The sequence below is a fragment of the Lycorma delicatula genome, chromosome 2, assembly GCF_047948215.1.
Source record: "Lycorma delicatula isolate Av1 chromosome 2, ASM4794821v1, whole genome shotgun sequence".
NCBI lineage: Eukaryota > Metazoa > Arthropoda > Insecta > Hemiptera > Fulgoridae > Lycorma > Lycorma delicatula.
In genome coordinates, this window is record NC_134456.1 from 146,489,109 (window position 1) to 146,516,673 (window position 27,565).

The 27,565-nt window shown below is 32.0% G+C and overlaps 1 protein-coding gene across 3 annotated transcripts in view; it reads left to right on the forward strand.

Moving 5' to 3' along the window:
* Hip14 (palmitoyltransferase Hip14) overlaps nucleotides 1–27,565 on the forward strand; it is a 133,944-nt gene that overhangs the window by 76,803 nt on the left and 29,576 nt on the right. Inside the window, exon 13 of one of the 3 annotated variants that reach the window (XM_075356408.1) lies at nucleotides 8,276–9,358. The exons of 1 other annotated variant lie outside the window; for it this stretch is intronic. The gene's annotated coding sequence lies outside the window, so the exon portion shown is untranslated. Of the gene's footprint in view, nucleotides 1–7,009; nucleotides 7,116–8,275; nucleotides 9,359–27,565 lie in introns of those variants that run through there. One more of the 3 variants, XM_075356410.1, reaches the window with a different exon arrangement.

The window sequence follows — 27,565 nt, forward strand, 5'->3', positions numbered from 1 at the left end:
GCTACTGAATGACCTCATAAATACCTTTTCCAGCAAGCAGTCACAAGACCTCGGAGTACGGCTTGCAAAGGGTATAAGCAGGAGTACGGTTTGAAATTGAAATAGCTAAGCCAAATCCTTACTTATAACAGATACTAAAACCTGTAGTCGTTGCCACTTCTTCACTGCAAACCCATCTGAACCAGAACAAATAAGTTTTGAAGGGCCCTTGATGAGGTGGGTGTCCATCAAATCTAACCCGAGTACCAAACTGTGTGAAGAAAAGCAAATAATGAGTCTTTTTTCTATTTAGACAATTGTTGCAAAAACTTTTATCGACAAACAATCCAATACTAGTGTACTAACTCAAATTATAGCCAAACCAAGCTTAATACAACAACTTTTAATGCCTCAGGAGGACCAAAGTTGTATGTGCTCCTCTGCACTATGCTCACAACTTTAGAAATGCATTGAACCAGCAGTTTCCATTGTCAGATAGCTCAGCGTGGTAATTTTGACTGGCTAGCTAAGTCACTTGACTTGGATCTCCTTGATTTCTTCCTATGGGGAACTGTCTATAGCTCACAACCAACTTCTCTTGAATAATTAAAGATATAGAATGTAGGAAGATTTCACCAGAAACATTTCACTATGTAAGAGAAGCCTTTAAGCAGGTCTATTATTGTATGGAGGAACAGGGAAGGCTGTTGAATATTTAACATGAGGTGAGAAGCAATAACATTTTTTAAATGAAATAATTTTATTAAGCGGTATTTTTAATTCATGAGACTGAGACTTATTTTTAAATAAAAGGTAGAAATAATTACACATGGAAAAGTAATTTAATTGGAGACTGTTATGTACTCAAGTTAAATAAAATTCTTCAAAAGTGTATAATTAAAAGAAGTACAGTAAGTATCATTTATAGTAACATTGTATATAATGACATATCAGTCAGATGTAGTGACCAAAAACCTTTCTCTTGGTTGGTTTGGTTTGCTGTTAATACATAAATACAGTATGTATATTGTTTATAATTGCATAGGTTGTAGTGACTTATCAGTTATTGTGACTTATTTTTTCTACCGCAATGCAGCATTTTATCGCTTATAATGATGGACAGAAATGACTCGTCAGTAATGTAGTATATCTACATTGTAGCTACAGAAATATTTTGACGGTTAAAATGAATCGCCTTTTCGTTTTTACTTGCGTATCTACTATGGATCTTGTTTTTCTTATCTTCTTCCTTACAAGATTATTGTAGACTGAAGCAGCAACTTTCAGTTATTAATCTTTTGCTGTACCATCAACCTCACGGACAGATGTCAACTTGACCAGGGTGCGTGAAATTGTATGATCTGATCGAAGATTATCCGTGAAAATGATCGCAGAACTCAACATCATTCGAGAAACGGTTCATCTAATATTAACTGAAGATCTTGGTATGAGAAAGATTTGTGCAAAAATGGTCCCCAAAAATCTCACACAACAACAGCGAGAAACACGGAAAAATATGGCAGCCGATCTGTTAGAGAAACTGAAATCAATCCAGATTTGTTGAGCCGTGTTATGGTGATGAAGGTTGGTTTTTCAATACGATCCAGAGACAAAACGCCAAAGTTCGCAATGGTGCTCAAAGGGATCATCCAGACCAAAATAAGCTTGCATGTCAAAGTCAAAAGAGAAATGCATGCTTGTGTGCTTCTTCGATTCCAAGAGAATTGTTCATAAAGAGTGGGTGCCTACTGGACAAACAGTTAACCGATATTTCTACAAAGAGATTTTAGAAAGACTTCGTAAACGAATTCTTCGTGTCCATGCCAACATTGCTGATAATTGGATTCTGCATCACGATAATGCGCCATCCCATACTGCTCTGTCAGTATAGCAATTTTTAACCTCAAAACAAATTTCAGTACTACCACAGCCACCTTATTCACCAGATATCACTCCGTGCGACTTTTTTTTATTTCCAAGAGTCAAAATGGCGGTCAAGGGACACCATTTTCAAACAACACAAGATGTCCAAAAAGCTGTGACGAGAGACACAAACATGTGTTCACTTATTACAGCACAACTCACGACTGAGCAGTTGCATCAATGTGCCGCTTGGACTAGAAGTAGCTTATAGACCAAGGTCAAAGATGGTGTGCCTACGCAAGCTGCAGGGTTGCCACATCTTGCAAAAAAAATCAATCATTACTTTATTGTCGCACCTCGTATGATAGAGGAAAAGGCACACATTATCTGTTGGTTAGAGAATGGTGAAATTAATAAGGACATTGCCCCAGAATTAGGCATAGGTCATTCGACAATATCAGTGATATTGAAGAATCGTGAAAAAATTTTGAAACAAATTCTATGAAATCAAAACAGTTATGGCCTAGTCAACATAGTGATGTAGACCAAGTGCTGCTAAAGTAGTAGACCAATGGCTATCAGAGGGCTAGTGATATTCCTAATAGCAGCTCTGTGTTGCAAACTAAGGCAAATGATTTTTTTGAAAAATTCTGTAAACCTTGTGAAATAACTTCAGCTTGGATACAATCGTTATGTCAGCATGAAGATATTGTATCTAGGAGAATAAGCAGCGATGCCGCAGCAGCTTCAACCGATATGTCAGAAAAATGGCTAGAAACCATTTGGCCAAAATTAAAAGAGGACTATTTAGACTAAAAAATCTATAATGCCGATGAATCTGGTCTTTTTTTAAACTGACACCAGAAAGAACCCTTTGGTTTAAAGGTGAAAAGTGTTCAGGGGAAAAATGATCAAAAGAAAGACTAACAGTAATAATTGCTACAAATATGACTGGAACTGACAAAAAAAAAACTTCTGGTTATAGCGAAAAGTGCTAAATCCTGTTATTTTAAAAATTTGAAATCGCTTCCTGTTATGTATGAAAGTAACAAGAAAGTTTGGATGATAAGTGATATCTTTGGACTTTGATATCTCTACGTAAATGGGACTGAGAATTAAAGATTGAAAATGACAAAATATTGCTGCTCAGTGAAAACTATCTGGCTCATCCACATGTTGAAAATCTTTTGTGTATAAAGTTAGTGTTCGTACCACCTAAAACAATAGCAATCTTATAGCCCTTAGATCAAGGTGTGATCAAGTCTGTAAAAGTCCACTACAAAAAACACCTAATTTTACAAATGATAACAGGATTTAAATAAAAAAAAAGGAAACACAAGTAAGTATTATGGATACTGTATAATTATGTTAGAAAGATCAGGGAATGAGGTTTCTCTGCTGACTAAAAAATTTCTGTCGACATACAGGATTTTTTACCACTTGCACCTAAAAGTGAAGTTACTGATGTTGCATGCGAAGAAGAATCTGTAGCAGAATGGGGTAATAGTCTGCAAAACCAATCATTGTCAAATGCAGTAATTGAAGATTACCAAGAGGTTATAAAGATTTAGAAACACATGAAACTGTAAGAAATGATGTAGTGGTTTCAGTATTAGCAGAAATAGATGGGAACGTAAGTAATGACAACAATCATAATGACATCAACCTGCCAAATCTTCCAGAAGTTTTAGTGGCAGTGAAAACCATTTGCTCGTTTTTCAGTTTTACAGAAATTGCTAATGAAGAAACAAAGATAGTTTGTTTTGATTTAGAAAAGAACCTTCAAAAACTATATTACAAACGAAATTTGTCAAACAAATCAAAATAACCAACTTTTTGCAGTTTGCAATTGTTCTCTGTCTTCTTTTACTCTACTGTGTTTGTATTTATTATTGCATATTTTTGGTTTTTTATAAAATTTTATTACAGAAATAAATTATTATAATTGTTTTAATGATTATTATTTTACTGTCTTACAATACCCGGGTAGATGGCATATTAAAGTAGCACCACTAAGCTATCTAAACATCTGTTTTTGTAACTGTCTGTTATAATGACCTAAAATCATCAGTTTCTTGGAGGGCACTATGAATATTTACTGTATTTGTTTCAATTTTTAATTATCGTAAGGACATTTGTCATTGACATTTTGGTTTAAATAGACTGAATTTTATTTTTTTGATACCATTTCACTTGTCTTGCAAAGACCTTTAAAACAACATATCATTTGACTATATGTCCCATTTAAATTTTTGAGCTGCCCCTGTCACCACCCCTTTCTGAAGGCCAAATACTCTAAACTGGCATTTACTGAGTTAGCCTCTAGAAAATTTCCAGAGACAATCAAGATACCTCAAATAAAAAAATTAAAAGGGAGTGTATATCCATAGCGCATACATCTGAAACTAACACATTGTTAGCTACTATTTTGGATTGGGCAATTAGAATTTAGTTTTAGTTGTATAATTTTTCTCATCTCATCAGGCACTTTAAACTGATAAATCAGATGATCATTGGTCCATTTGAAATTTTTGAGTCGCCTCCTCATTCTCTAGCAGAGAAAAAGCCCAAAATGAAAAAGAGTGAAATATACATTCATTAAAGTAGCCTCTCAATACAAACCACATCCAGCTCTAACAATTATAAAAAAGGTTTGGGGAAGGTGTAAGTTACTTCAGGCACTGTACACGCACACACACAGAGAGAGAGAAGACACACACAAATACACACGTCAGTCAATATGCTTTATAATAAGCTTAAAGAGAATTATACTTTGATTTCTGGTTGCATTGATTAATTCAAAGTAGACTATAACTAACATTGCCTTACTGAGCATTTAATGATGAATATATGTTTATGTTACTCAACCTACTTACCTAGTTGTTCCTTCTGCACTTCAAGGTGTCATTTTTTTATGTTGGTGGAGGGGAAATCTAGCAGACACCTTTCACTTGCGTAGATGGTAGTGTCGGGTTATCACTGATGCGAAGAACAACACACAAAGACTGGACCCACCATAGCACAACACAGTCTCCTGTGGGAATCACAGGATCATCTGTCAGGAATGGAGCAACAGGAAACATAGCAGAGTTCATGGATACCAACAGAACACATGCATCCATGTTGGAGCCTAACTTAGCCTGGTCTAATATAGTCTAATCTAACTGACATAAATGGACGTCCCCCACCTGCACTGTCTAATCCCCATCCTATTCCCCTTCCCTGCAATGATGTTCCTCACCATCTCGAGGACCACATTCCACATCTCAAAGCTAGCAAACATGACATCGATTACATTGTTCATATCTAGTGAACTCGCTACCATCACACACTGCATCTTTGGATACATCCACCTATCAAACAAAGGTCATGTCTTGACATCAAGGGATACACAATACAGGCACAAGTCATCCTCGCTGTGCTCTGTAGTGTACAGGTATGACCTGAAGTAGCTGGACTTTTCTTGGTCTTCATCTTCCAGATAGTAGCAAGCAGCTCCTCTAAAGAGAACCCAGGGATATCATCAGTGATAATCTCCTCCCTTCAAGTCTTATCACCTGGGAACAGCGTAGCTACACAACTTATGCAGCTGATCGTTAATAAGGACTGGCAGCCTCCACCTGAATTTCTTTGCGACAATCTGGTATCCACTACCCCAGACATCTCCATTGATCTCCCTGCACAGCTACCGCTAACAGTCCCAATTGGACTTCATGATGGCCAACTTATACCTTCTCTTGGACTTGGTGAAACTAACTCACCAGTTTGTCCAATCCAAGTCCACCCCACGGTTTAGTGTCTGAAACCACTGTCATCATGCTGACCTGCAAGCATTCCTGAATTCAGCAAGTTTAGCCAACCATCAGTAGACCCACTTGGCCCAGGTTGGTTTTCTGACGAAAACTCCTGCGATCTCCCAGATCTTTGTGACCACCTCTGCAAGAACATCTAGCTTCATCTCATCCTCCTTGTCTAATCTGGCATGATTAATTCCTGGAGTGTAATGCAACCATCAAAGAATACTGCCACTCGGTAGCTCAAGATGATGCAGTGATCGCTCAGTGAGGACTCTCATCTGAGACCTCCCAAAAGCTGATCCTCCCAGTATGGCCAGGAATTATGATGAGTCATACGAGTCCACGAATGACCATCATTCCTCAAACATAGGAAGATGGCTGTCGTTGAGACAAACCAACCCTACTGCGCTCATCAGGTCATTCAACATGAAGCCCATAGTGCTGTCAACTGAACCACCCCACGTCCTGGACTACATAGCAGTGTTATATTTGCCTTAACTATAAGGATGGCAGCATCCTTCTGCACATTGTTAAACCAAACCCCCTCAGTTACAGAGACATTGGGTTCAAAAACAAAATCCAGGTCTACATTTTTCCTCGTGGCCACCTCCCAACAAGTTGTCCATTGACATGTGACTCTAGTTGCAATTAATCTGTAGGATCTTCATTTTTTATGCTTGCAGGCCATGCTGCCTAACCTGTGCCCCTCTAAACCACACAAGGTACATATCAGCTGAATGGGACACAGATCTCTCCTGTGGTCTGCTTTGCCTTAATTGAAACATAGTCTGGAGCGGTCAGACCCCTGACAGTGGCCACATGTCCTGGCTCCCAGCCGCTGAAACAATAATTCTCCTCCTCTCTCATGACAATCCAGCAGAGGACCGAACCCAAATTCTAGACTTGTCAGTTATGCCTTTGGTCACCCTGGCAAAAAGAATCAGCGACACGTTTTTAGTATCGCCAAAGGTCCACCTCACTGACATTAGCCTAAAACTCTCATCTGGTTTGATTGCCATAGCAGTATCCTCCCTTATTGTACCCTCATCAGTAGTGTAGTCAATTCCCTTGATTTGGACAATGACCCTTCTATCCGCCCTGCCACAGAAAGAAACAATGCCTGCTACATGTCCATGAGGAATGGTCTTAAGAAATTCTACTGCCTTAGCCTCATCTCTCAGATAGTTGTCCAATATTCATTCCTCTCCTAAGGGAGAGAATCCCATCCACGTACTCCTCTCTGGACCCTTTTTTTTAACTTTCTTAAGAAGGTCTATGTAAGACTGCCGATGGGCAGTCTTATGAAAGCTGATGGCTTTCATAAGTGTTCTGAACTGCACAGCAATTTGCTGTTTTTTTTTTTTTTTTAGGGTTAGCTTTCCTCCTTAACTGCCTTCTTGACCTGTTTGAAAGAAGACATCAGATGTCTGACTAAACTATGCCACTTTTTTGAGAACATAGAGGAATTCAGTGATACCAAAATCAGGGTTAGCTTTGGCAATTTGTTGGTGTATTCATAATTAAAAATGTAACATGATAATTGTTGTCAACTTATTAAATCAGTTTTGTAAGAGATCAAATTACTAACTTTATTATTAATTTTTTTTTTCAAAACGAGTTTTTAAAAACATTTCAGCGACTTAAATATTCTTCCTTTGTTACTTTTTAAAAAAAATTATAATTTCTTGCAAAAAAAATGTGTATTGGTTGATACCACTGACAGTGATCTTAAAAGATAAATTCAGAGATAATAATTTGTTTGCTTACTACCTAAGTAGTAGATAAGAAAACGTTTATGGATTATCCTCACTTGTGGGGAATGATTACAAGCAAATGAACATTTTTGCAATAATAGATGTCAGTTTATCAACTTTACTTTCAAAATTAATTCATTACCTTTACTCATAAGGTTAATTAATGTGTTCTACAAGGTCATTTTAACACCTTATCAATTGATAAGGTGCTAACAACAGTGTCTGTGTGATCAGAAATACCCAATATTCATAGGAGTAGCCTTACACAATAGTAAATACATTTAACCTAGCCTCACTGGTGAATAAAAATAAATAAATAGTTATAATTGATGGAAATTAATTGGTAAAATTAAAAAAAAGGACTTTATGTAATATTGAACTTACTCTATTACAATAAATTTAAAAATATCATAAGACTTAAACAACTATACATTAATAAAAGTTTGTAAGTGATATTAGACATTTTTTTGATCATTTAGTTAACATTTCCATGAAAAACAATTATAAAGAATTTTATTGTAATAATTTTTAATTGAAACTGCTTAAAATTCAGTATTACTGTTTATAAGATAATGCAATAATACAATTTGTTACTTCATATCTGACGGATGGTTTTTCTTGGTTTTAGCGCTTTAATTAAAAAGTAATTCAACAAATACAAGATTATATTCATACCTGTAGTATTCTGTTAAATCTAAAATCAGCCACAAAAATCAAATTAAAAGCCTTATTTGGTTTAACGTATCCAAATCCAGAACTTAACTATCTAGAAGTTAAAAATGCTAATTATTAAACCATTCAGCTGGCCACTAAAACTTATTAAAATTTAATTCATTGTCATGAAATGAATGTCTAAAATTATTTTATATTCATCTTTTTCAGGATTATATTGTTTACATCTTCATTACTCAGTTTTAATATTACCTCACAACTTCCAATGGCAACATTATGATGTTTTATTACCAAAGCTTTAAGTGATTTTAATTATAATTGTTTTGTACTTTCATTATATATTAAACAACATATATATGTGTGTATATAATTTTAATTTTATATTTATGTGTAGTGTATTACTTTATATTATAGGCCAGTATGCATTATGTATTTTAAATACTGGTTCATTAATAATATTGAAGTATCTAAAGTAATAAATATTGCTATCATAATTTTATTATTATTAGTGGTTTACATGTTAGTTAATATAGTAAAATATTATTTAAATTCTTTACTAACTGAATGAAGTAATGCATTTACAATACATCACAACACACACACACACAAATATTCATAGATTATGTTGTATAAAATTATTGCCTTAGTGATTTTTATGCTCTGCTTTATAGTATTGCACAGTTATTTGCGTGATCTTATATGATAAGTTTTTGAATGTATATTGTACAATTAATGTTAACAACACATTTGACTCGATGACACAACTAGGATAATATAAAAAATTTTGTATTGCATAGTTAATTTTAATAGTTATTGTGTAAATTTAATGAGTTATTATTTTTTTTATGTTATTTATTGTAATTTAATGTGATTCTATAGTAGTTATATAAGAAATTTAACTATAATAATATTGCTTTTAAAATTAAAAGACAAGTAATAGCAATTATAACAGATGTGCATTGTATTATTATGAAGTTAGATGGTGTAATTAAAAGATTCAAAGTTCTTGAGATAAACATTATTATTAATACAGTATTTAAATGATATGCCTTAATATTTGTGAAAATTAATTTTATTTAGTATAAATTCATCAATGATTAGTATACAATATTTATCGTAATTGGCATATGCACTGTCAAAAAATTGGTATTTTTTTATTATTTTTTTAATATGTAGCCTTTAGTTCATAGATTTTAAAAATTTATCAAATTAATTTGTTCGATCTTTGTAAAAAAAATCACTTCCTTAATTGAAAATAGCTCATTACAGAGGAGTATTTTGAAGATACCTGGTTTCAAAGTTAATGGTTTTTTCCTTTTTATTGTTTTACTCATTATTCTGGTTTCTTATACTTAAGTTTCCTCTGATTAGATGAAAATTATACTTTTATTACAGATTGAATAAAGTTTAATTTAGATTTCTTACGATATACAAAAATGTTTAAATCTTTAATTAGATAATAAACTTCACCAATTTTCAAAAACCATTTGATAATCTAATGGAATAGCAGTGAAATATTAATGGTACTAATCCTTGAGTAGGTGCTACCTAACACCAGCAAGCATCTAGAGTATTTTGTGCTGAAAACAGTTATCCTGTTCAAACATACTATCTAATTATTTTGCAGTATTATTGTTATGTTTATTATTTTGTTTTTAATTTTCATACAGTGAAAACATAAAAAAAAAAACAGCTTCTGACAAATTTTTTAAACAACTTTACAAATAAGGCATAGTTTTTTTTGTCTTAATTTGGCTGTCTGGTTTTTCCAGCTGATGGTTATTTATATATATATATATATATATAGCATATAAAACTTCTAGTTTCAAAATTTTTCAATATTCACGCACTGTTTTCTGTAACAACAGCTGCTTTGGTTTTATTGTATGTTTTCATTAACTTACCAAAATTGATCTAAATGCTCTCTTCCAGCTTCTCTGTTTTTGTTTTGCTTATCTGTTCTTGAACCCCTTTGTCACCAGAAACAATATATATACACACACACACAAGATGTGGCTAAATATATGTATAATATATATACACACACACACACACACACACACATAATTACATATATATATAGTATACATGTAATTATACATATATAGTATATATACACACACACACATAAGTTGTGTCTAAAAGAAAAATTGGATTAATGCTGTAAAAACCTTTATTTTTTATTCTTTACAATTTTAACATCACCCTTTAATATACTCCCTTCCACGATCCCTACACCGCTTCAGGCAAACTTTCCATTGGTCAAACCCGTAATGGAAGACATTTTCAGAAGCATGTTCATGGTCTCTATCGCTTTGTCTTTCATAGCTTCAGCTGTCTCAAATCTCATTCTTTTCAGTGCTGATTTCACCTTGGGGAACAGAAAGAATCACACGGGACAAAGTCTGGTGAATAAAGTGGATGTTCCAACACAGGGATCCCATGCTAAACCACTCAAAAAACTGAGTGCGTGATAAACAGTCACTATATTCAGTCCAGTCATCACTATATTCTTCTTTTAACAAAGAATGAGTTTCTGTAGTGGATTTTCCTAGTTTCACAAGAAATTTCTGGTTAACGTGTTGCTCTTTTAAAACACTTAACATTTTTCCTACGGGCTGAGATGCAGGGTACAATACAAATGGGAAGGTCATGTCCTTACTAAGAGTGTTTGCAGTTGACTCGGCGGCAGAAATGGTGAGAGATATCACTTGATTCGGCCATGTGTCCTTTGACCTTCATGCACGTGCTATTTGTTGATCAATCAGTCTGTTTTTTTTTTTTCTAGCCGAACCTCATGTGTATATATATATATATACATATATACACACATGAGGTTTACAAATTGTAAATTTTTTATAACTAATTCAAACTTTAATAACAATTACACTCTGGTTTATCTGTTAAACACAACTTTAATTCATTAGTACAGTATTTCAATTTGAAGATAATAATCAAGAGATGACAATTAATTTCTAAGGTATGTAAAAATGTTAATTAGAAGTGTAGTAAGAGTGAAGGATGCTTATGCACCAGTAAAAACTGGGGTATGCTGGTCCCTGAAACACTTGCTCAAGGATTAAAATTTAGTTCCTGTAAATGTGCAGGATTATTCCGATAAACACTTTAATTTTAGTCATTTCATAAAAAGGCTGTTTGATAAAAACATAAATGGAAGAATTTTTTAAGTTGATCTATTTATTATTTTTACATTGCCCTATTGAAACGACGAATTATTTTTTATATTCCAAGGAATAAATCACAATTACCTCCTGAAAAACATTATAAATACAAATGTTGCAGGTAATTTAAGAAAAAAATATTGGCACAATAATTTCTTGAAAGAAACAGAATTAAATATGTTTCAACACAAAATTGATGTGAACCAGTGTAGTGTTTATTTTTTAAACGTACTACTGAAGTTAATCCTAATCACTAAAAAATAATTTGATTGTTGAATACCTTAAATTATCTACAGCAGTGGTCTGTTTTCTGATAGACCCTAGTATTAAAGTAATCTTTTTCATGATTAATTCACTGTATTAACTCAGCTTGATAATATAAAATTACAACTTTTTAGAACGTGAAAAATGCTAAACCTGACCAGGATTTAAACCCACTTTTAAATAAATGACTGAGAGAGGTAGTATTGTTCCACTGAATAGATCAGTGCAGCAATAGATAGTTAGAACCTGCAATTTATGCATATAATCAATTGTTTATTGGCCACAGATAAATAAAGAGGCATTTGTGCTTCATCCAGTTACAGTGACATTATTGTTGGTAGTAGTTGTTCACTCTTTTATTTAATGCCCTTAAACACTTAACAGGACCAAATATAATCAGATCTCATTCAATCAGGAAGGAGTAAATGTTACAAAATTCCGTTTATTGGTTTTTGTTTCAAAGTATACTTCTAAAGATCTTAGATTACAGGATTTTGTTCTTTTCAAAGTTCATGGCTGACTGATTTTCATGATGATTCAATTTGTTTTGTTTACCATTTGAGCGTTCTGTGATTAATTGTTATATTATCCAGCATTAGTTATACTGTATTTTATCTTGGAAGAATAATAAATGTTTTTTTTTAGCTTTTGAGTTCAAGGACATTTTTTAAAACAAAATTATTTGACAGATAGCAAATAAAGAAAAATATTAGTTTTAATTCTGACTGGTTTTAATTAAATTTTTTATCTCCCATTATGTTTTGTTATTTTTAATATTATTTTGTGATTGATAATTTGGATATTTTTTGGTGTGTGTCAAGAAAGTTCTATTTGTAATTTTATTATAAAATATTACTATATACTAGGGTAAATCAAATATAAACAGGATTTTATTTTTTTTTAAATTTATGTATTGAAAAATAAAAGGCAAATATAATTTATTTTTCTACATAGTTTCCTGCTTTAGAAATACATTTTTCCCAGCGAGAAGGAAGATTTATTTATCACAGCATTGTAGAATGAAGCTGGTTGCGTCAGGAGCCAATTCCGCACAATTGCCTCCATGCCCTTGTCATCTTCAAATCGTTACCCTCTTAGAGCTTCTTTAAGCGGCCCAAACAAATGAAAACGCAGGAAAATAGGTACAGGCTGTAGAGAGGACGATCAACTTGAGTCCAGTAAATTTCTTCTAGTTTTGAGCTACAGTATGGGGCCTGGCATAGTCGTGGAGGAGAATGGCTTCTCAAATTGGTTGGTCTTGTCTTTTACAGCAATATGCAGTCCCCACCTCGTTCAACAGCTCGCAGTAGTAAGCAGCATTGATTTTGCGTCACTCATGCAAAAAATCAATGAGCAAAATGCCTTTCTGGTCGAAAAAACGGTTGAAAGAACCTTGCTAGCTCTTGGCTTTCACTAGGGCTGCCTCCCCTTCCCTTTGCCATTCCATACTGGCTTGTTTTGACTGAGAAGTGTAGTGGTGGACTTTGTTTCATCACAGGTGACGATTCGACTCAAAATTGTATCACCTTCTTTCGCAAACCTTGCTGTAAGCTTCTGACAGATCTCCAGATGTCTCAACTTCTGATCTGCAGTCAAAAGGCAAGGAATCCATCTGGCACACACTTTACAGAACTGTAGGTCATTTGTGATGATCACTTGACAACTCCCATAATTTATTCCGACCTGTTCTGCAATTTTGGATACTCTCGGCCGTCAATTGTCTTCAAGAATGTCTTGAATGTTTTCATCTGTAATGCTGGTCGGAGGATGGCGATCGTGTTCCTGATTTTCCACTCATTCTTGACCTTCCTTGAACTCTTTATGCTAGGCAAACATACAAGTCCTTGATAATGTTTGGTCCCCAAACTGTGCAGTCAATCTCTGCAAAATTTTTGTTGCTTGTACTCCTTCACGAGTAAGAAATTTTATAATTATGCATTGCACTGTGGAGGGGTGCACCTGTTGCTCTGACATCGTGAGCATTGGTGATGAATGGGAGTGTGGAATGGCTGGTTCTCCCCACTCCTAATGACCCCACCCATGCATACTAGAAGCGGGGCTCAGTCCTACCAACCGTAGATGCTCAGGAACAAAAATCCTGTTTATATTTGATTTACCCTCTTATATTTATACAATATAAAATTAGTACTGAACAGGATTTGTTCAATAAATCATGTTGTTTATAATAATTGAACTGTGTGAACTTTGTTTGATACATACCACTGTTAGTGTCGTACTCTGCTTTACTGTGCTATTTCACCCAACACCATAATTTTAAATTTTATCAGCTGTTATTTGTGGATTCAAAAAAATTATAGGAATGATTCATGGTCTAATGAATTATTTTTGGAAAATATTTTGAATGGTCCACTAAGCTCACTGATTAATCAGAAATGACTGTGAAACGTGTTCCTATTCATTCATTAATTATTAATTGAAACTTTTCTGCATTGTAATATATTAGGAAACATTTCTACATCATGGTATTAAGGAACATACTGCAATTTTCTTTACAGTTAGTATAAACCTACTTATGTTAAGAGCATGACAATTCAATATTTTTTATGAGAAAGCATTCACCATTGTAAACATTTTAACCTGGTTCACCAGTCTTTTGAATGACTATGCCGTGTGTGTTTTGTGCAGAATAATGTTAGATTTTTAATGATGTAATGATGTTGAACATACTAAAGTTTATGTTTAAAAATACATGTTACTAGAGTTAATAATATAGTCACAAACTTCACTCATTAAATAATTGGCTCAAACTACTCATGTTGTGGTTGATTTCGAGTTATTCTTTGCAAAATATGATGGATGTCAGACCCTCAGTGTAACAGTTAAATATTCAGTATTATAAAATCAAAACATCAAGCCGTGTATCTTGCCTTAATTGTTTAAATTCTGTGATCAAGGAGATGTGGGATCTCTACTGAGTTTTTCAGCAAAATGATTTCCCCTTAAATAAATTTATGGCAGTTATATGAAATATTGTACACCTTCGAAAAATTTTATTGGATCTTTTTCATCTTGTACTAAATTAAACGAATAAAATTCATTGTGATATGGTAGTACGTGTAGGCATATAAAAACTATTGATTCAGTCAACTTCTTATCTTAATGACTAATCATGACTTTTTTTTAATTATAAATCATATCTTCAGTATAACCAATATTTGTTATAACCATTCTAGTTGTAAATGCTAAAGAACTTTACAACAAAAATATATGGGACAGCAAAAATAAAAAAAGTTTATTGATATATATCAGGAAAGATCTTTTAATTTAATTACGTGCTTTAGATGTTGATGACATGTCAGTTATTTTTTATTTACAAGGTTTTTTTTATCATTGATCTTATTGAAGTCCTAATTATTTTGTGACATTTTAATCGTAATATACTTACTGCAGATTATATCTAAGTTTTCCATTTTTGTAATTTTATTTACTAATTCAGGGTATTAATTAAATTTGGTTGTGGATTGGTAGTTTTAGTGAAGTAAAAGCTCTTACTTTATCAAAATTACTGAGTTTGTAATTGTAAATAAAATATAAAAAAGTGAGATTTTGTTGGGAAGAAATTCCAAGATAGTCATTAATATTATTATTTTTTTTAAAATATCTTTTATATTAAGTTTCTTGTTTTTAGATTTGTATCATTCATGTTTTTTTTCATTAAGAATTTTTTTTAAATATTGTAAAATACAACAAATTTTATTCAGTGTAATAAATTTATTACTATGTAATAAATTTTTTATTATATTTTTTTTTTTTGAAAATGTTTGTACAGTAAAAATGTTTATACATAAGGATTCTTAAACAATCAAACTCAGCCAATGGATGTGACAGAAATGTTTACTACAATGCAAGTTTTATTTTAATTATTTATAATAAAAGTTTATATTTTTACTAGAGATGCTTCTTTTTTTTTTGTAAAAAAGCAAATTGTGTCTTACAAAAAATGAAACAGGTAACAAAATACTCCACAATACCTACTCTTAATAAAATTACTAAAAATAGTTTTACTTAATAGCAAATTTGTTAATGTTAATTTATTATTTGTAGAAAAATAATGTATTTTATTTTGTTATTTATTTGCTATATAAGTTATTATAAAATAACATTTTGTATATACTTTATAATATTTTATACAATCAGTATTGCTGTTCTGTTAATTATCTAAAAGTTGCATGCATCAGTGCATCCATCTTGTGAGTACAAAATGTACAACTGGAACTATATGTACATGACATGTGATTCTACATGTAAATTACTTGACATACATAGAAAAAGCCTATATGTGGTTTATTCTTTGTTCTTGGATGTCTCATAAGGATTACATCATTGTGTATTCGATTTTTTGGTACTATGATCAAGTACTATGATCACAAGTATGGAACCAGTTTTTTAAATTTACGTAATTATTGAAATTCTATAGCTCTTAATAAAATAAAATCTTTATTGATAAAACCAGTCCGGGATTTTCTTAGAAATAGATTTTAATTCTTACTCACATTTTTTGTTTCTTTTTCTTGTGTCTTTATTATAGTATCAGTATTTTATATATTCATTCATCCATATTTGTTTTGGTCTTCTTTGGACTGCGGGGAACTCATTGCTTGATGTTCAGCTTGTTCTTCTTTGCATCCCAGACCTTTTTCATTTTTTCACTATGATTTCCCTTCTGGTCATCAGTCCACTTCTTGGCTGTCTTTGGTTTGTGATCTTTGTCTTTGAAGTTCTTAAATCTGTCTATTATTTTCCTGAATTCATCCATCTTGTGTGATGTCTTCTATACTCTTCATTTCTTCCAGGTCTTTTTGCGTCTCTTTAACCCATTTGGTCATTGCTTTTATCTGTGTAAGGTGGTTGAAGATTCTTTTGGTCAGTCAGTTGTCGATTCTTTTGTTGTTTCCGTAGAATTTTGCCCATCTTTGCGTGTGAGTAGAGGCTCTCGTTTGTCCATATTTTCCAGATGCAGTCTTCTGTTTGCCTTGGTCCTGATTTTCCTGAGTGTTTCTCTTTCTCTTTTCTCAGTGTCTTATAGTTCTCCTTTCTTGTTGAGTGTCTTCCAATGTGTGTAGCCCTTCCAGTTTGATGACTTTTGTAATGTCTGAATTTGGCTTTGTAGGATGTGTTGCATTTGTTATATCTATTTTACATAATTCCATATGCTTATTAAATTTTTTTAACATTCTATTTTTCTCTTTTATACAGCCTGTTAGGTTGTATCCACTCTCTTAATTACTTAAATTTGTCTACTTTTTTGATGTTGCTATATTTCATCTTCATATATTTTTCCTTTTGCTGTTTAGTTTCCATGTATTCTGTTTTTTCATAAAAGATTTGTAGGCTGGTTTTTCTAGTGATTTCTTGCAGTTTTTTGATCATTACCTGTGCTTCCTCCATGTTCTGTGCTAGTAAGGTGATATCATCTATGGATGCTATACACTTCATTTCCAGATTGTCTTTCCTTTTTCCTAATTATATCCCTTTGATGTCTTCTTTTTCCAGTTCTTGTTTCCATGTTCCTATTATTTTTTCCAGAATTAGGTTGAATAGAATGGGAGATAGCCTATCACCTTGTCTCGCTCTTGTTTTTATTTCAAAAGGTACCAATAGTTCAGAGAAACTTCCAAGGTGGTGTTGGTTAGGGTTTGATTAGAGTTCTTGTTTGCCTGTCTATGCTGAATTCTTTTAGTATTTTAAAGAGCGATTGTGTGTCAATGGAGGCATACACTTTTTTGAAATCCACAGTGAGTGGATGAGCGCACATTTCCAGTCATCTGATGTCTTCCATATCTCTTCGCAAATCTGGTATATTTTCTTCACAGTGGTTTTTTCTACATATTTTAGCACTTCCGCAATGATACCGTCTTCTCCTAGTGCTTTGTTATTTTTTCTAATGTTTTTATGATGAATTTGATTTTTTCTTTTGTGGGTGGTTCTGATTCCGCACTGGGGTTCTTGTTTGTTTTGAATCTAACTTGTTTTTTTGGGTTTGTCACAGTTGATATTGTCTGGAAATAGTTCACTAATATTTGGCAGTTTTCGTAGTCATTCATTATTTGCAATTTTCCATTTTTTTTTTCTAAAGCAAAAGCTTGCTGCCTGGTACCCTCATAATTCATCTTTGAAGTTTGTAGAAGTCCCTAGTATTTACATCCTGAAATCTTTCCATATTTTTTCCAGTTGCATCTTGTGATATTTCCTCCTGGTGTATCTCATTGTTTTTGTTGTTTCCTAATTTGTTACATTTGTCCTCTGTTTTGATGGAGTGCGTGAGTTTCAATGCTTCTGCTCTTTCCTCTAATGCCTTGTCATGTTCTCCATTCCACCATCTGTATCTCTGTTTTTCTTTTGGTTCCGTTGTTCGTTTCGTTGCCTTGATTTCTTTTGTTTCATTCCAATGTTTGCCTAAAACAAAACTTATTTTTTGGGAGGACTTTGAAGTACGTTGACATTAGTTTTAGATTAAACAGTCTGCAGAAGGGAATTAGTCTTTCTCTATTTCTATTTGTTCACTTGTGAGCAGGGTATTCCACAGTTTTTCTGTTTCTTTTACTTGCTAATTTGGGCGTTGAAGTAGCCATCTAGTATTTTGACATGGTGTTGTTTCTTCATATGAGTTTTTCGTTTTTATTTCTTCTATGAATTCCCAATGTTTATCTACTTTTTGAAGAAATTTCCTGTTGCCCTATTTATTGGGGCTTGTGAGTTTACCATAGTGTAAGCTTTATTTCCCAAGCCCCTGGAGTATTTATCATTTGTCCATCATCCACAAGTTAAAGTTAGGTAGTAGAGAATAGATCTCCCTATTCCTCGTGATGTAGTATTTATTTCGTTATCACTGTGTAATGTTGATACTAGAATTACAGTTTACCAATTTTTTGAAAGTAGATACCAAACAAGTGTCATTTTAAATCAAAAATACCGGACTACTCACTTCTACCTTTCAGTGTAATGAATTTGGATATTATCTGAAGTTTTTTTCTCTTTAATGTTCCTACAAAAGGTAATACTTTTTTCCTTAGTTCTTCTACTTTATTGACGTTACTAAATCAATTATTTGCTGTGATATTACGGCCTGAATTACATTTATACTTGACCATTCTTTTTATAACATTTATTGGCTTACAGGAAACTTAGGAAGGTCGAGTCAGTTTTTTTCCAGCATATATTTCCAGATTATAAAAATATTAAATTTTGGGATCCAAAAGTATTTAAACTATTATTCCATACTCATTTGGTTTATTTACCAAATACTGATAGAATGGACACTTCACTCTAAAGCCCTCTCTCTAACTTTTCATCTAGTGTGATGTTTTTCCCAAGAGAAGTTGCTGTGACAAGTACTTATGAATTTGTTAACCCTTCAGTGGTCATGTCAGATCTAGTTACAAGTTATCACGTGAATGATAATAGTCATCCATTGAATTATTCACTGTTATACAGCTGACAATCTTTTTTTTTATTATATATATATATATATTATTGCCCTAATATAGGATAAAAAAAAAAAAAAAATACATTAGAAATGTTTTTATTGTTAAAAAAATAAATCATAGTTGATTTAAAACTTAGTACAAATATTAAATATAAAATTTAGTAAATATTTACAATTTATTTTATAATGGTAAATTTGACAACATACAAGTGAAATTTGATAAAATGAATATATGAAAATAAGGTCATTCAAAACATTTGTTACACACATCAGAACAATGATCAGGGCATACCCAATTTAGACACTTCAAACAGGATCTTCCAGTAGTTTTATTTTTTGCACGGCCACAGTTCTGGTACCTTCCCCTCAAATCGACTGGCTGGTATTCAGATTGATTGAATTTTGGTACTTCTATCTTTAGTAGCGGAGTACCTCTTTTCCTTATTTTGATTGCAGCTGAGGAATTTGGATATATCTTTGTATTTGGGGTCCAATTAGCTCTCAGCAAAATGATTATAAAATCGTCTCTTTTGATTTTTTTATAGCCAGTATTCACTGAGAATATGCACAATGCATTTATCCCAGACAAGTTCAAAAGATCGAAGAAAATAACAGCAGGCCATCTCCTTGTGTTCCTCATCACTAAATAGTTCACACAAAGTTTGTCCACCACATCAATACCAACTTTTGTTTGATTTTAAAAAGTGACTATTTTTGGTTTCTTCTTATTACTGGTAGGTATATCAACTGAATTATCCTTGTACATTGAAGATATCAAACTCTTGGATTTGTACTTTCTGTGGGTGTACGAAACCCAAAGAAAAGACAACCTTTTAGTTGTCTTATTCTTTTGAAACCCAAAAACTGAAGTATTCAGTTGCTTGTTTCTATACAGAAGGAACTCTTTTGGCAGCTCCCTTTTATTTTTTCTCAGGGTCCCAACATAAGTAATATTTTTTTTTTTTTTAAATAATGCTTCTACAAGATGAATGCTAGAAAACCCTTAATGTTCCTATTAGATCCATATATTGCTTGGCAAGACGAAGGACAATACCTTTTCCAGTATTGCTGACAAAATGCCCTGGTTCCTGTTTTCCACAATAAACTACTTATGCACATCATTCTGCAATCTACAAGTGCAAGTAGCATTATACCATAGTTGGTTTGCTTGGAATAAACTGCTGGAAGGAACACTTCCCCCTAAAAGGAAGCATAATTGTTCATCAACCATGTGGTATTCGCTTGGTGTGAAATAACACTGAAATTTCTTAATAAATTGTTCCATAAGATCATAAATAGGAGCCAACTTATCTGATTTTCTCCTGATTGCTCTTGCGCTACTGTCATCGAGAGACATTGTATCAAAAAATAAAATTTATGCTCGCTGATTACCAAATACCAAGCTTCTATTCCACATCCTTTTTAGTTATCCCTCACTTTTATGGTTCTTGTCCTGCTACAATGACGAGAACCAGTAAGAAAAAAATTCCATGAGGGTGCTAATTTCAGTTTCATCTATTAAAAAAGCATCTCTGCCTTAATAGAAATTATTATTTATTTTCTGAATTTATTAATTTTTACATTTTGTGATGATATTGACTATTTCACCATCAACAAAGTTGCAATGCATCTGTTTCTGTTTTAGCACCTTTACCTTTGCCTATGGGTCCTGGTAAGTGGCATATTATATTATGAGATTGAATTTTCACACTTTTTCAGGGCACTTTTACTCCACCTAATGGTTCCATCAATACCTACAAATTCTTCTTAATTGCTATCCTCATCACTGTCATCACAGTCACTTGCCTCCTGTTCTGTTGAGAGTTATGATTGTCTGGTACCAAATTATTATTATTATCACAGTCCAGAGGTTCTTCTGAATCAGACTTATTCAGCCACTTTTTTCAAACTTTAGGGTCTGAGCTTGTTTCTACCATAATGGAAATTACGTAGTTTTCCTCAAATAAAAATGCCAAATAAATAAATATAAAAAATAAAAAATAAATTAAAAGGAGGCTGATTAGTCTATGCATCAAATAAATCAAAGTTACCTTATTTCACCAAAAAGTGTCTATCCGATAACTAAAATTACTGTTTTGAATGGATAACAGCCACTTATAAAATATAAAAAAACCAGAATTATTAGTTACGCAAAAGGTCGCTTGGATGACATCTGTCTGTCATTCAGCCAAAACAAAGGGTAACTACTCCTTGCGCAGTGAGTGTAAATGAACTGTAGTCTTGTACATTCTCAGTTCAACCATTCCTGAGGTGTGTGGTTAATTGAAACCCAACCGCCAAAGAGCACCGGTATCCACGATCTAATTTTCAAATAACTGACTTTACTAGGACTTGAACATTGGAACTCTCGACATCCAACTACCCTTACTATCTTGGCGCCTCATCCTCATACTGCCAAAACAAATAAACAGTGGCAAATCAAAGAGAGGTGGATGACTATTGTTATCCATACGACCACTCAAGGGTTAAATATCTTGTTTATAGAAGCTATCAATTTAATCTTTAAATGCTCATCACTAAATTAAGTTTATTACAACATTGTATTTCCCAAAATTCTTCAAGACTGTCTGTTTTCTATAGAGAAAACATTGTTCTGTTTTTAGTAGGAACCTACTGGCTCCCACTAAAAACAGAAGGCCAATGAATACCTTTACTTTGATTAAAACTGTAGGTTTTAGGTACTGTTCAAAGGTGTAATTATTTTATATAATGCATAAAAAAAAATAACTCTTAACAGGAACTGGTTTTATTAATTTTGCATTACATATCACACCTTACAAATTTTTAGCAAGTTATGAAATAGTTCTCTAACATTTTGATGAAACGGAATGCTACAATGTTTGGTTTTGTCCTTCTGAAAATAATATTTTTCTTCATTTTCCTTGTTATCACTGTCATGATCTTCATCTTCAGACTGTGAATGCTTTTCAAGTTTTTCTACATTAATATTTGAATCTGTGTCGCTTTGTTCCTTGAAATTCATTATTTTATTAATCTTTATTTTACTGCATCACATTTGCAGTATGTTACTATTGTGTATGTACCTCCTGATGAATTATATGTGTGAAGTGATTTGTATACATCACATCAAATTCTATTCATTTTACTATTAAAATTCATTTATTTACTTATCTTTTTGCATTTATCATTCTTTGGACTACTAAAAGATGGTGAAGTTGCTGATGATAGTATGCAATATCCCTTTTAATAATCTTAAATATCCAAAAATAAAATGACTATAAAAGAATTAAGAAGACAAAAATCAAGAATTATAATAATTAGAAGAGGGAAAGGAAATAATAAATCAGAAACAACAAGGATATGAAACAGACAAATATATATATGTATATATATGAGTGTAGTGTGCTTGAAAGACTCAAGTACAATAAAATATAAAGTACTTAAATGTATTTATTTTATTAAGTAATTGCAGCATGTAAATGGAAAAGGATGTAAATTCCAAAAACAAAATTTTTCATGAATAACAAAAAATTTATAGCTGGGCTATTAGATTTCAGAGAAATAATAGGATCAATTAAAGGTAGATTGACTATCTATAAACTTAATTGGTTTACTTAATTAATTTAAAATTTAAAAAGAATTACCTTGTCACAGTTTCATAGAAAACAGTGATTCAGCTTCCGTTTGTGATCAAGTCCCAATAACTGTTGCATTAGGAAAGGATGTAAGTGCCTTCTGGGTTATTTTAAAATAATATTTTGAAAATGTAAAATCTTATTTCACAAAAATTTATGTATTATTTATTTTAATAGTTAACAAAAAATAAAAATTTTATCTTGTATAACATAATTATATTCATACATTATATAACATAATTATATATATTAAGATTTATTCATAAGTCTGAAATAATGTACATATAAAAGTACTTTTTTAACTAACATTTGTCTGGAAAATTGTTTTGATTTCATTCATCTTGTAAATCTTCACTTGAATCAATCGTGTCACCCTCTTATTCTTAAAGTAAAGCTTCATAGAATGCATGATTATGTGGTTCAGTAAGGTATTCAATCATTGCTTGGAGATACTTTTTTCTTTGCTGATTTTGTTGACAAACTGCACTTTTGAAAGTTCTTCAATAGATGAAAGAGTATTCAAATTTTTGTTTTTCATCAAAATGTTTACCTTAGTCCAGTTAGTTCGGTGGGTCAAAAGAAAATGAGGTTGCAAGTTTTACAATATGAGGCTTTTTGTGGGAAATTTGATCATTCTCCCAAACTTTAGTTTAGGAAAATCTAATTCAAATACTTTACTGTTAATGTCTATATGAAACATTGCTTCCAGGTATCTCTCTTTAAAAGCCGTAAAAAGCTGATTTCTGTTAAGAGCAGGACTCAAATATTCAAGTGAACTCGTCTTTCTTGCATAATGATGTTTGTGATGGGAGAATAACAAAATATGTGACTTAACCACATTTCTGTTAATGTCAGAGTACTTGCATTTATGTTCTTGTGATTTAGGAGTTTTACCCCTGTTATCAGCTTACATAAAATGCCCTTCTTTTTTGCTTACAAAATTTGTAACTTTTTAGGTGTTAGAGAAAAAATATTTTTAAACACTGAATAAACTTGAATATTTTGATCATTACCATCTGATAAAACATAATTAAATATAATTTGACATATACTATCTATAACGTCATTGTATGTCACATGCCATCTACGATTGATATTTTGAGCATGTATTCTATTAAAAAGATAAGAACCTTGATGCTCTTCTGATAATTTATATAGCTCTAAAAAGAAAAGTTCTTTTTATACTGTGGATATATTCTTACCCTTATATTTACATTTACAAATAACATTTTTTTGAGGGTGGTTTCTTACCCTCTCGTGTTTTCCCAGTAGATGCTTCATGAGGCTTACCAGCTTGTCTAGCAAGGGTACATTTTTTATTACCCAAACACTTTGATTGTGCGTGTTCATTTTTTTTTAAGGTTATGTTGCAAGTTCTGATTTGTATAAAAATCCAACACAAATAAAGTATTACAAGAAAATTAAATAAAACAAATTTAGAACTGTAGAAAGTTTGGAAATAGAAGAAAGCACAAAACAAACGCAAAATATCACAAGCTCTGATAACTAAACAAACATCCATTTCTAATGTGGCTGGGTGGCACATTCAAACTTTTCCATAAAACCAGCTGGTGACTTCCACCTTGCAGCAGTTTTAAGAATTAAACAACATTATTATGACACATTAAACCTTTTCCACATTATTGGCGATGACACATAAAGTGTATCCCACGTAAATAAAATAAAAGTAATTTTTTTCACTTGCTGCCTTTTACATTTACAAGCTTCAGTTATTCATTATTTTACAAATTTATTGTTATGAGCAAATAAAAGTAAGACTCAGCTTATGTAAAGTTATGCTGAGAATAGCAATTGCAATGAAATGTAACATAGTTTGGTCCAATGTAGTTAACAAGCTAAAATGGATATATTCATATCAAAGAAGCCATTACTAATGACTGTTGTTGTTCACAATTACTTGTAAAAAAAAAATAAATATAGGGAAATGGTAGGCAGTCTGCTTCAAAAATTATTTGCTACAGATTTAATAGTGTGCATGTGAGGCCAGTTGTGACTGATGAAAGGTTAAATGTGATTTTTATAACATTAGTTTCAAATAAAGACCAAGCTGCATCTACATCAAAAACATGCAGAGAAATGATACTTTAATTTGAATAAAAGTCTCATTAAGCAACATCTACTTTGATCTTAATAAAGAATGCCACATTTTGATTTAAATGGGAATCTTCATCCATTGGAACCTGTATTGTTGTTTTCTTTCACAATTTTCCTTTCTCTGTTGCTTATGAAAGCAGGAGTAGGCTGCTGTTGGTTTAGTGACAGATAGCTAACTACCTGCTTTCTAATGAAAACATACATCAAACCAAAACATAACGATATGATGATTCTAATTTAATTTAATTTAGCACAATGCATCTGAGAAAAACACTTATCTTTACATGTAACATAAAAATTAAGTAATAATAACTTTAAAAAATAAAAAAAATATGATTAAATGATATACTAGTTCTTCAAATTTAAGATGTACCCTAAATTTATTTAATAATTTCTGGAAAAAATAAAAATATCCAATAGTTTAATAATACTATAGTGTAATAAATACTGTATAATATAAATTATGGTAATTCATGTAATTATTTTGTATATATATCAGTATTTTTCATTAAATTCATCAGGTTTTTAAGATAGAATATAAAAAGTTAAATAGTAGCTACTTGCAATTTATCGAATAATCCAAATTGCAGTACAACATCAAGATTGAAAGCACTTAACACTATATTTTGTACTATAGTACCACGAATGTAATATACATTAGCTATTTACATATTTAGCTTTATAAGTATGGTATTTTATCACTAATCACAGTAATTTTTTGTGACTAAACAGTGTGTCTCGTTAGCTTTCTATGTTGTTGTCTAGTCGTCATCATCAGTCTCATCTGAGTCTGATTTATTTGCACTGTGGTTCCAAAGTACATTGTCTTCAGGATCATCCAATGCATTTGAAAAGCAGCACTTCAAGAATGACTTTTTAACTATTTCTGATGGCAAATCATGCCAAGCTTTCACAATCCATTCCATAATCTTAGCTGGTAACACTTGTTTAATTTTGCCACTCGTTTTCAGTTATCCACCAATTGTATTGTGCACGAATATGATCTTTAAAAAGATTTATTAATCCCAACATCCAGTGGTTGTAATTGACTTGTCATACATCCAGGAATTACAACTAAATCACATTTTCTATTTGTTTTAATGTTGTCAGACAAATGACCACAAAAAGTATCCAACACTAACATGCTGTTTCATTTAAGAAGTCCCTACATTCTCATACACATCCTAACCAATGTTACATTAGATTGTCATCATCCAGGCGTTCTGTTGAGTTTGAACAATTACACAATCACAGAACCTTTCTTTTGGCACAGTTTTCCTTTCATAATTACATAATTTATTCCCATCTGCAGTAGCATTCAATATAACAAACAGTTAGTTACTCTTACTTTCTCATAACCAGTTATTTTTAGAGTTACTTATTTTTTGTCCCTTCTCACTTACGGTCTAATTTGGTGGCATATCAAAGAACATAGCAACTTCATCATTACCAATTTCACAGAGACATTATTGTTTCTTTAATTGAAGATCTATTACGTAACTTTGATATTGCACTAATTTATGCTCTAGTCATGGAAGTAGTTCGACTAAAATTAATTGACTAATTTAACAACACACACATATTAGTTGACTGATTTTGAAAATTAGTCATTGGTCTTCGACTAACAAACTGACAGTATTAGTCTATCAAGTAAAATGCTTTTGCACTGAAAAACAAATTAATCATTAGTCGAAAACATTATCCGATATAGAAAGTAGAAACATTTCATTCAGTTTCATTCCACACTAAACATATCTAGCGTTAGCCCAACATACTGTCTCCATCTCTCAACCACACACAGTCACTTCCACCTCCTCATGTTCTAACTTACACCAGCTATGAACAATACTGTATATGCTCAGTAGCTTATTAAAAAAAAGTGCCTTTCAACATGCCATGCCACCATAAGATTATATCATTACATATAATTTCACAATATGAGTTAACATACCTGTACTGGAACTTAAATTCTGCAGTATGTTTGTATTTTGAAAATATTCTAAACACAGTCGAATGATTTAAATAAAACTACTTCTATATAACAGATTTTCAGTTTTTTTTAAAAATATTATATATTTACAATTAAATTAACATATATTTGTTACTCACCTATTAATTTACTTGATTAGTTTGACATTTTTTCATTGCTGACTTTTTCCATTAAGGACAGTAACACATGCTTTTATTTAACACAATTTTTAATAATAAATAATTGTCTGCTAAGGAGACACTACTAAATGAAAAGGTCAGTTATTACATTGTATTTAAATTTTCTAACTCGCAGTTCATCTTTTACATGTAACTGAAAAAGTATGGCGCCGTACTTTAACCAAACAAATAGTAATATGAAATACACTTATATAATAGTATGCTTATTAATAATAAGAGAATATGAGAAATAACATTAAAAATATAAGAAATTACATAGAAGATTACTATTAGATAAATTACCATGAAAACAGGTGTTTCTGCAGTTGTCTATTTCTATATATTTTATTTTAAAAAATTAGCATGACAATATATTTTGGTTTCAGCCTGCTTCTTCTCTCCGAAAGAATTTGGCCTGCTTTGGAGAAAACTCTTTCGGATGGTACATAGGTCCTAGAAACGGTAAATATTTTGTATCTAATATTAGCAACTGCAGGAATGTCGCTTATGCTTCATTCAAAATGTATAACACGTACCTGTCCTCATGCGGTTGCTCCCAGTATTGGCTCAGAGTAATTAAAGATTTCACAAGAGGACAGAAGATTTCACAATTTTTGATATTTCTTTAATGTTACTGTCAAAAATATTGTATAAATCTGATTTATTTTTGCTAATTATGGGGTTTTTTCATCCAGTTGTTCAACTATTGACTGCTGTTGTTCTTCAT